This window comes from Giraffa tippelskirchi, chromosome Y (genome assembly GCF_054371585.1).
Source record: "Giraffa tippelskirchi isolate mGirTip1 chromosome Y, T2T-mGirTip1v1.2.pri, whole genome shotgun sequence".
NCBI classification, from domain to species: domain Eukaryota; kingdom Metazoa; phylum Chordata; class Mammalia; order Artiodactyla; family Giraffidae; genus Giraffa; species Giraffa tippelskirchi.
The window spans coordinates 13097677-13109780 of NC_137290.1; the positions used below are offsets into that span (position 1 = coordinate 13097677).

At 39.5% G+C, this 12104-nt stretch overlaps 1 pseudogene; it reads left to right on the plus strand.

Moving 5' to 3' along the window:
- Positions 1 to 12104, plus strand: part of LOC145537709 (BCL-6 corepressor-like) — a 47952-nt pseudogene that overhangs the window by 13975 nt on the left and 21873 nt on the right.

Below are 12104 nucleotides of genomic sequence, written 5' to 3' on the forward strand. Positions count from 1 at the left end.
ACGTTACATTAGATTCACAGCTTGAGCAAATGGAACATTCTTGTTACCTACCAGCTGAGGGGTCCTCTTAAGCTGATTTCTCTCAAAGGGCAAAAAAGCTTCTCACAACATACCTCACAACTGTGAATGACTAGAATGACCCCCTGTTTTACATGTTATAAGTGAGTTATTTAACAGTTGTCATAGGGTGTCCTCCTGTGACCCCTTACAGCTCCACCTTACCAAGTGTTGGGTTCCCTGTACCCTCTGTCTATGTTATTTGCATCACCATTTTCAGAACCTGACAGACAGATCTCTGCTGAGTTTGACTTGAAGGAAAACACTGACTTGTTTTCTGATGGCAGATGTTCTATTTGAAACTTCAACCAAGGTAATAAAACATTGAATAAGTTACTGCTCTGTATACTGGAAGAATATGTGTATATATATTTATGTATTTTTAATAAGCCATCGATATTTTTAGAAATTTTAATTTTATGGAATTGAGGATACAGTTCCCATACAACCTTTTCCTTCCAAAATTCTTATTGTTAATGTTTTGTTATAATTGATATATGAATATTATGTGTTATTAGTAACTAAAGTTCATAGTTTATGTTAAAGTTCACCCTTAATATTTTGCAGCCTTTGGTTTAGTTAACTACTGGTATTTTAACATATCAAAGAAATAAAATTGCTAACAGTGATTTAATGCAAACAGTTTACAAAGAACAGAAAAAGTATGGGTACACTTTTATTTTACTTGAAATGTATACCTTGAACCCTAATCATTAATGTTCAGTTCAGTTGCTCTGTCATGTTTGATTCTTTGCCACCCCATGGACTGCCGCACACCAGGCTTCCCTGTCTATCACCAACTCCCAGAGTTTGCTGAAATTCACATCCATTGAGTCAGTGATGCATCCAGCCATCTCAGTCTCTGTCGCCCCCTTCTCCTGCCTTCAATCTTTCCCAGCATCAGGGTCTTTTCTAAGAAGTTAGTTCTTCATATCAGGTGGCCAGGGTATTTGAGCTTCAGGTTCAGGATAAGCCCTTCCAATGAATATTCAGAACTGATTTTCTTCAGGATTGATTGGCTTGATCTCCTTGCAGTGCAAAGGACTCTGAAGAGTCTCCTCCAGCATCACAGTTCAAAAGCATCAATTTTTCGGCACTAAGCTTTCTTTATGGTTCAATTTTCACATGCGTATGTGACTACTAAAAAAAACATAGCTTTGACTACCCAGAACTCTGCTGGCAATGTAGTGTCTCTGCTTTTAAATACTGCTAAGTTGGTCATAGCTTTTCATCCAAGAAGCAGGCATCTTTTAATTTCATGGATGCAGTCACCATCTGCAGTTATTTTGGAGCCCAAGAAAATAGTCTGTCATGATTTCCATTGCTTTCCCATCTATTTGCCATGAAGTGATGGAATCAGATGCCATGGTCTTAATTTTTTTAATGTTGAGTTTTAAGCCAACTTTTTCATTTTCTGCTTTCACTTTCATCAAGAGGCTATTCAGTTCCTTTTCACTTTCTACCATTGGGGTGGTGTAATCTGTGTATTTGAGGTTATCGGTATTTCTCCTAGCAGTCGTGGTTCCACCTTGTGCTTCATCCAGCCTGGCATTTCACATGATGTACACTGCATGTATATTAAATAAACACGGTGACAAAATACAGCCTTGACATACTCACTAATGTTAATATCATCAGTGTTACTTGATGTATCATTAATGTTCATAAATAAGAAATTATTATGTGGATTAAACTTGAACTGGGTTGGAGCCTGAAGCAATTGGAGGCTGAGGTTGTTTGAAACTTTGTGTGTAGAATATAGGGACAAACTTCTTTTATGTAAAAACATAAGTGTTTTCTTCCTGCATTCTCATCTTACAGGAGATTGATGACCTGGCTAACTTCCTGTGTATGTCCTTCCCTCCTTAAGTTTAGGGTTGTTCTTTAGCTCATTAAATCTATTCTTATATATTATTTTTCATACTTTTATCTAGACTTGTATTGTCATATCCCTTTTCCACCTATTGAGTACACCCATCAAATGGGCATGGTTTTATATTTATCAATACAACATTATTGCCATCATCAAGACTTTCACATATGCTCTTGCCCTTTCACCAAGGTGGATATTACTTACTTATGCTATAGTGCATTTTAGGCCTGAGTATGTGATCTGATCACATCCTTTCTTCTCTATACAGGAATTGGTCTTGTATTGCCTGAAAAATGAGATTTGTGATGTGAATTATCAAGATAATGCAGGTTACTGTGCCCTGCATGAAGCTTGTGCAGGAGGATGGCTCCAGATTGCTCAACACCTTCTTATATATGGTGCCAATGTCAACTGTAGTGCCCATGATGGAACCAGGTTAGTGGCTTGTCTTGCTTGGGTACTAGCAGTGGCCCTCAGATAAGTGGGAAGTGCTTCAGGAAAGATAAGTAACCACAATGATAATAAAATCCTCTGGAATTGAGTCAAATGTACTTTGACAAACTAGATATTTATTTTTTTTCAGATTTTAATTGAAATATGTGATTTACAATGTTGTGTTAGTTTATACATCACAGTGATTCACATATATGTATATATGTGTGTGTAGATAGGCTCAATAAAGGACAGAAATGGTATGGACCTAACAGAATCAGAGGATATTAAGAAGAGGTGGCAAGAATACACAGAAGAACTGTACAAAAAAGATCTTCACAACACAGATAATCACGATGGTGTGATCACTCACCTAGAGCCAGACATCCTGAAATGTGAAGTCAAGTGGGCCTTAGAAAGCATCACTACGAACAAAGCTAGTGGAGGTGATGGAATTTCAGTTGAGCTATTTCAAATCCTCAAAGGTGATGCTGTGAAAGTGCTGCACTCGATATGCAAGCGAATTTGGAAAACTCAGCAGTGGCCACAGGACTGGAAAAGGTCAGTTTTCGTTCCAATCCAAAAGAAAGGCAATGGCAAAGAATGCTCAAACTACCACACAATTGCACTCATCTCACATGCTAGTAAAGTAATGCTCAAAATTCTCCAAGCCAGGCTTCAGCAATACGTGAACCGTGAACTTCCAGATGTTCAAGCTGGTTTTAGAAAAGGCAGAGGAACCAGAGATCAAATTGCCAATATCCACTGGATCATCAAAAAAGCAAGAGAGTTCCAGAAAAACATCTATTTCTGCTTTATTGACTATGCCAAAGTCTTTGACTGTGTGGATCACAATAAACTGTGGAAAATTCTGAAAGAGGTGGGAATACCAGACCATCTGGCCTATCTCTTGAGAAACCTGTATGCAGGTCAGGAAGCAACAGTTAGAACTGAACATGGAACAAGAGACTGGTTCCAAATAGGAAAAGGAGTACGTCAAGGCTGTATATTGTCCTGCTTATTTAACTTCTATGCGGAGTACATCATGAGAAACACTGGGCTGGAAGAAACACAAGCTGGAATCAAAATTGCCGGGAGAAATATCAATAACCTCAGATATGCGGTTGACACCACCCTTATGGCACCGAGTGAAGAAGAAATAAAGAGCCTCTTGATGAAGGTGAAGGAGGAGCGTGAAAAAATTGGCTTAAAGCTCAACGATCAGAAAACTAAGATCATGGCATCTGCTCCCATCACCTCATGGGAAATAGATGGGGAAACAGTGGAAACAGTGTCAGACTTTATTTTTTGGGGGCTCCAGAATCACTGCTGATGGTCACTGCAACCATGAAATTAAAAGACGCTTACTCCTTGGAAGGATGGTTATGGCCAACCTAGATAGCATATTGAAAAGCACAGACATTACTTTGCCAACAAAATTCCGTCTAGTCAAGGCTATGGTCTTTCCAGTGGTCATGTATGGATGTGAGAGTTGAATGGTGAAGAAAGCTGAGCGCCAGAGAATTGATGCTTTTGAACTGTGTTGTTGGAGAAGACTCTTGAGAGTCCCTTGAACTGCAAGGAGATCCAATCAATCCATCCTAAAAGAGATCAATCCTGGGTGTTCATTGGAAGGTCTGATGTTGAAGCTGAAACTCCAATACTTTGGCCACCTCATGCGAAGGGGTGACTCATTGGAAAAGATCCTAATGCTGGCTAGGATTGGGGGTGGGAGGAGAAGGGGACGACAGAAGATGAGATGGTTGGATGGCATCACCGACTCGATGAACATGGATTTGAGTAGACTCCGGGAATTGGTGATGGACAGAGAGGCCTGGCATGCTGCAGTTCATGGGGTTGCAAAGAGTCAGACACGACTGAGTGACTGAGCTGAACTGATATATATATGTATATATATATAAAGATTCTTTTCCATTTCAGATTATTACTAGACACATACTTCCCTGTGTCGTACAATACTGCTGTAAATTCCTGTGGATTATTTGTTTTATGTATAGTAGCATGAATATGTCAGTGTCGAACTCCTAACTTATGCCTTGCTACCCCTCTCCCATTTGGTGACTGTATGTTTATTTGCATCACCAGATGGTCAACACCAAAATCAGATTGATTATATTCTTTGCAGCCAAAGATGGAGAAGCATTATACAGTCAGCAAAAACAAGACCAGGAGCAGACTGTGGTTCAGATCATGAACCCCTTATTGCCAAATTCAGACTTAAATTGAAGAAAGTAGGGAAAAATACTAGACCATTCATGTATGACATAAATCAAATCCCTTATGATTATACAGTGACAAATAGATTTAAGGGACTAGATCTAATAGGCAGAGTGCCTGATGAACTATGGACAGAGGTTCATGACATTGTACAGGAGACAGGGATCAAGAAAATCCTCATGCAAAAGAAATGCAAGAAAACAAAATGGCTATCTGAGGAGCCCTTGCAGATAGCTGGGAGGAGAAGAGAAGCGAAAAGCAAAGGAGAAAAGGAGATATTCCCATCTGAATGCAGAGTTCCAAAGAATAGCAAGGAGAGATAAGAAAGCCTTCCTCAATGATCAATGCAAAGAAATAGAGGAAAACAACAGAATGGGAAAAACTAGAGATCCCTTCAAGAAAATTAGAGATACCAAGGGAATATTTCACGCAAAGATAGGCTCGATAAAGGACAGACATGGTATGGATCTAACAGAAGCAGAAGATATTAAGAAGAGGTGGCAAGAATACACAGAAGAACTGTACAAAAAAAATCTTCACGACCCAGATAATCACAATGGTGTGATCACTCACCTAGACCCAGACATCCTAGAATGTGAGGTCAAGTGGGCCTCAGAAAGCATCACAATGAACAAAGCTAGTGGAGGTGATGGAATTCCAGTTGAGCTACCTCAAATCCTGAAAGATGATGCTGTCAAAGTGTTGCACTCGATATGCCAGCAAATCTGGAAAACTCAGTAATGGCCAAAAGACTGGAAAAGATCAGTTTTCATTCCAGTCCCAAAGAGAGGCAATGCCAAAGAATGCTCAAACTACTGCACAATTACACTCATTTCACACACTAGTAAAGTAATGCTCAAAATTCTCCAAGCCAGGCTTCAGCAATAATGAACCATGAGCTTCCAGATGTTCAAGCTGGGTTTAGAAAAGGCACAGGATCCAGAGATCAAATTGCCAACATCCGCTGGGTCATCAAAAAAGCAAGAGAGTTCCAGAAAAACATCTATTTCTGCTTTATTGACCTTGCCAAAACGTTTGACTGTGTGGATCACAATAAACTGTGGAAAATTCCTAAAGAGACGAGAATACCAGACCATCTGACCTGTCTCTTGAGAAACTTGTATGCAGGTCAGGAATCAACAGTTAGAACTGTACATGGAGCAAGAGACTGGTTCCAAATAGGAAAAGGAATATGTCAAGGCTGTATATTGTCACCATGCTTATTTAACTTCTATGCAGAGTACATCATGAGAAACGCTGGGCTGGAAGAAACACAAGCTGGAATCAAGAGAAATATTAATAACCTCAGATATGCAGATGACACCACCCTTATGGCAGAAAGTGAAGAAGAACTAAAGAGCCTCTTGATGAAAGTGAAAGAGGAGACTGAAAAAGTTGGCTTAAAGCTCAACATTCAGAAAACTAAGATCATGGCATCTGGTGCCATAACTTCATGGGAAATAGATGGGGAAACGTTGAAACATTTGCAGACTTTATTTTTTTGGGCTCCAAAATCACGGCAGATATTGATTGCAGCCATGAAATTAAAAGACGCTTACTCCTTGGAAGGAAGGTTATGACCAACCTAGATAGCATATTGAAAAGCAAAAACATTACTTTGCCAATAAAGGTCCGTCTAGTCAAGGCTATGGTTTTTTTTTTTTAATTTATTTTATTTTATTTTATTTATTTTTATTTTTATTATTATTTTTTTAATAAATTTATTTATTTTAGTTGGGGACTAATTACTTTACAATATTGTAATAGCTTTTGCCATACATTGACATGAATCAGCCATGGGTTTACATGTGTTCCCCTTCCTGGACCCCCCACCCACCTCCCTCCCCATCCCATCCCTCTGGGTCATCCCATTGCCCCGGCCCTGAGCCCTTGTCTCATGCATCGAACACGGAATGGTGTTCTGTTTCACATATGATAATATACATGTTTCAATGCTATTGTCCCAGAATGTCCCACCCTCACCTTCTCCCTCAAAGTCCATAAAATTGTTCTATGCATCTGTGTCTCTTATTCTGTCTCGCATATAGGGTTATCGTTACCATCTTTCAAATTCCACATATATGCATTAGTATACTGTATTGGTGTTTTTCTTTCTGGCTTACTTCACTCTGTATAATGGGCTCCAGTTTCATCCATCTCAGTAGTACAGCTCCCTGGTGGTCTAGTGGCTAGGAAGGCTATGATTTTTCCAGTGGTCATGTATGGATGTGAGAGTTGGATGGTGAAGAAAGCTGAGCGCCAAAGAATTGATGCTTTTGAACCGTGGTGTTGGAGAAGACTCTTGAGAGTCCCTTGGGCTGCAAGGAGATCCAACCAGTCCATCCTAAAGATCAGTCCTGGGTATTCATTGGAAGGACTGATGTTGAAGCTGAAACTCCAATACTTTGGCCACCTCATGAGAAGAGTTCACTCATTGGAAAAGACCCTAATTCTGGGAAGGATTGGGGCTGGAGGAGAAGAGGACGACAGAGGATGAGATGGTTGGATGGCATCACTGACTCGATGGACATGGGTTTGGGTAAACTGTGGGAGCTGGTGATGGACATGGAGACCTGGCGTGCTGCGATTCATGGGGTCGCAAAGAGTTGGACACAACCGAGCGACTGAACTGAACTGAACCGACCTAAAGTTTGTTTCTATGTCTGTAAGTCTACTCCTCTATTGCGGATAAATTCATTGTATAATTTTTTTTTATGTTCCACACATCAATGATATCATGCCGTAGTTTTCCTTCTGAGTTACTTCACTTAGTTTGATAATCTCTGGATCCATCCATACCTTTGCAAATGGCCTGATTTCACTCCTTTTTATAGCTGAGTAATATTCCACTTTGTATATGTACCAGGACTTTTTTATCTATTCCTCTTTCAATGGACATTTAGGTTGATTTCATGTCCTGGCTATTGTAAATAGTGCTGCAATTGCTGGGATGCATGTGTTGTTTCTGATTACAGTTTTCTCTTATACATATGCCCAGGAGAGAAATTATATAATTATGTAATTACCCTGGATAATATGGTAATTCTATTTTTACCTTTTTAAATAAGTTTTCATATTATTTTTGACAGTGTCTATACCAATTTACATACCCACCAATGTGCACAAAAGGTGTCTTTTCATTTTGTGGATGGCTTTCATCTGCTTTACTACATGTTTTAACTCAATTAGCTTCCATTTGTTTATTTTTGTTTTTGCATTCTTACTTTAGGAGGCAAATCCTAAAAGATATTGCTTACAATTGTTGCAATTTATGTTGAAGAGTGTTCTGTCTACATTTTCCTCTATGAGTTGTATAGTATGAAGCCTTATATGTAGGTGTTTAATCCATTTTGAGTTTATATTGTATATGGTGATAAACAATGTTCTAATTATATTCTTTTACATGTAGCTGTCCAGCACCACTTATTGAGAGACTATACTTCCAACATTGTGTATTCTTGCCTGCTTTGTCATAGACTAATCGATCAAAAGTGCACGGGTTTGTTTCTGGGCTTTCTACCCTGTTCTGTTGATTTCTTTATCTGTTTTTATACCAAAACCATATTCTTTTTGTTCTAGTTCTATGAAAAACATATTTGATAGAGATTGCACTGAATCTGTAGACTGCTTTGGGTAGTATAGTCACTTTCGGAGTATTGATTCTTCCAATCCAAGAACGTTGTATACCTCTTCATCTATTTGTGTCATCTCTGACTTCTTTCTCAAAGTTTTCTGCATACAGGGCTTTTGTCTCCCTAGATAGTTTTATTAATAAGTATTGGGATTGTTTTCTTAAATTTTCTTTCTGATTTTTTATTGTTAGTGTATAGGAATACAAGGGGCTTCCGTGTATTAGTTTTGAAGCCTGCAATTTTACCAACATAATAAAGGCCATATATGACAGACCCACAAAAACATCACAGAGTGATGAAAAGCTGAAAGCATTTCCTGTAAGATCAGGAGTAAGAAAAGGGGGGCCATACTTGTCACTTTTATTCAGAGTATTCTGTGGCTTTAAGATGAAGTATCTGTTAGGTTAATTTCATCTAATGTCTGATTCAAGTCCACTGTTTACTTGTTGACTTTTCTCTCTAGATTTCTGTCCCTTGCTGAACATGGAGTTTTGAAGTCCCTTGCTCTTGAGTTCAGTTCAGTTCAGTTGCTCAGTCATGTCAAACTCTTTGTGAACACATGGACTGCAGCACGCCAGGCCTCCCTGTCCATCAACAACTCCTGGAGTTTATTCAAACTTGTGTCCATTCATTCAGTGATGCCATCCAAACAACTCATCCTCTGTCAGCACCTTCTCTTCCTGCCTTCAATCTTTCCCAATATCACTGTCTTTTCAAATGAGTCAGTTCTTTGTATCAGGTGGCCAAAGTATTGGAGTTTCAGCTTCAACCTCAGTCCTTCCAGTGAATACTCACAACTGATCTCCTTTAGGATGGAATGTTTGGATCTCCTTGCATTCCAAGGGACTCTCAAGAGTCTTCTCCAACACCACATTTCAAAAGCATCAATTCTTTGGCGCTCAGCTTTCTTCACCGTCCAACTCTTTCATCCATACATGACTACAGGAAAATCCATAGACTTGACTAGATGGACCTTTGTTGGCAAAGTAATGCCTCTGCTTTTTAATATGCTGTATAGGGCAGACACACTGAAGCTGTAACTACAGAAAACTAGCTAATCTGATCACACAGACCACAGCCTTGTCTATCTCAATGAAACTAAGCCATGGCATGTGGGGCCACCCAAGATGGATGAGTCATGGTGGAGAGATCTGACAGAATGTGGTCTACTGGAGAAGGGCATGGCAAATCACTTCAGTATTCTTGCCTTGAGAACCCCGTGAAGAGTATGAAAAGATAGGACACTGAAAGATGAACTCCCCAGGTCAGTAGGTGCCCAATATGCTACTGAAGATCAGTGGAGAAATAACTCCAGGAAGAATGATGGGATGGATCCAAAGCAAAAACTGTACCCAGCTGCGGATGTGACTGGTGATAGAAGCAAAGTCCAACCCTGTAAAGAGCAATATTGCATAGGAACGTGGAATGTTAGGTCCATGAATCAAGGCAAATTGGAAGTGGTCAAACAGGAGATGGCAAGAGTGAATGTCGACATTCTAGGAATCAGCAAACTAAGATGGACTGGAATGGGTGAATTTAAATCAGATGACCATTATATCTACTACTGTGGGCAGGAATCTCTCAGAAGAAATGGAGTAGCCATCATGGTCAACAAAAGAGTCCGAAATACAGTACTTGGATGCAATCTCAAAAACAACAGAATGATCTCTGTTCATTTCCAAGGAACACCATTCAATATCCCAGCAATCCAAGTCTATACCCCGACTGCTAATGCTGAAGAAGCTGAGCTTGAACGTTTCTATGAAGACCTACAAGACCTTTTAGAACTAACACACAAAAAAGATGTCCTTTTCATTATAGGCGACTGGAACGCAAAAGTAGGAAATCAGGAAACACCTGGTGTAACAGGCAAATTTGGCCTTAGAGTACAGAATGAAGCAGAGCAAAGGTTAATAGAGTTTTGCCAAGAGAATGCACTGGTCGTAGCAAACACCCTCTTTCAACAACACAAGAACAGACTCTACACATAGACATCACCAGATGGAACGAAATGGAACCAGGCAGAGGAACCAGAGATCAAATTTCCAATATCCTCTGGATCATTGAAAATGCAAGAGAGCTCCAGAAAAACATCTATTTCTGCTTTATTGACTATGCCAAAGCCTTTGACTGTGTGGATCACAATAAACTGTGGAAAATTCTGAAAGAGATGGGCAAACCAGACCATCTGATCTGTCTCTTGAGAAACCTGTATGCAGGTCAGGAATCAACAGTTAGAACAAGACATGGAACAACAGACTGGTTCCAAATAGGAAAAGGAGTATGTCAAAGCTGTATATTGTCACCCTGCTTTTTTAACTTCTATGCAGAGTACATCATGAGAAACACTGGACTGGAAGAAACACAAGATGGAATCAAGATTGCTGGGAGAAATATCAATAACTTCAGATATGCAGATGACACCACCCTTATGGCAGAAAGTGAAGAAGAACTGAAGAGCCTCTTGATGAAAGTGAAAGAGGAGACTGAAAAAGTTGGCTTAAAGCTCAACGTTCAGAAAACTAAGATCATCGCATCTGGTGCCATCACTTCATGGGAAATAGACGGGGAAATAGTGGAAACAGTGGCTGAATTTATTTTTTTCAGGCTCCAAAATCACTGCAGATGTTGATTGCAGCCATGAAATTAAAAGACGCTTACTCCTTAGAAGGAAGGTTATGACCAACCTAGACAGCATATTGAAAAGCAGAGACATTACTTTGCCAACAAAGGTCCATCTAGTCAAGGCTATGGTTTTTCCAGTGGTCATGTATGGATATGAGAGTTGGGTGGTGAAGAAAGGTGAGCCCCGAAGAATTGATGCTTTTGAACCGTAGTGTTGGAGAAGACTCTTGAGAGTCCCTTGGACTGCAAGGAGATTCAATCAATCCTTCCTAAAGGAGATCAATCCTGGGTGTTCATTGGAAGGACTGATGTTGAAGCTGAAACTCCAATACTTTGGCCACCTCATATGAAGCGTTGACTCATTGGAAAAGACCCTAATGCTGGGGTGGATTGGGGGCAGGAGGGAAAGAAGACGACAGAGGATGAGATGGTTGGATGGCATCACTGACTCGATGGACATGGGTTTGGGTAGACTCCAGGAGTTGGTGATGGACAGAGAGGCCTGGCGTGCTGCAGTTCATGTGGTCGCAAAGAGTCGGACACGACTGAGCGACTGAACTGAACTGAACTGAACTTTCTCTGCAAAATACTGCTGGTTGCTTGATAGGGATTGGATTGAATCTATAGATTTCTTTGGGTAAATATACTCAGTTTCACTATATTCATTCTTCTGATGCATGAACATGGTATATTTCTCCATGTATTTGTGTCATCTTTGATTTATTTCATTAATGCTTTGCAGTCTCTATATAGGACTTTTTTCTTTAAGTAGATTTATTAGGATTTTATTCTTTTCGTTGCAATGGTGAATGGAATTGTTCACTTAATTTCTCCTTTCTCATTGTTAGTGTATAAGAATGCAAGGGATTCTTGTTTGCTAATTTTATATCCTGTAACTTTTATATTCATTGATTAGCTCTACTAATTTTGTGGTGGAGTCTTTAGGTTTTTCTATATAGAGGATCATGTCATCCACAGATAATTAGAGTTTTACTTCTTCTTTTCCAATCTGGATTCCTTTTATTTCTTTTTCTGTTCTGATTATTGTGACTAAAATAATGTTGAATAGTAACGATGAAAATGGGCATCCTTGTCTTGTTCCTGACTTTAGGGGAAAGGCTTTCAGTTTTTCACCACTGAGGATAATGTTTGCTGTGGATTTATCATATATGGCTTTTATTATGCTGAGATATGTTCTTTCCATGCCTGCTTACTGGAGGGTTTTTATCATAAATGGATGTTGAATT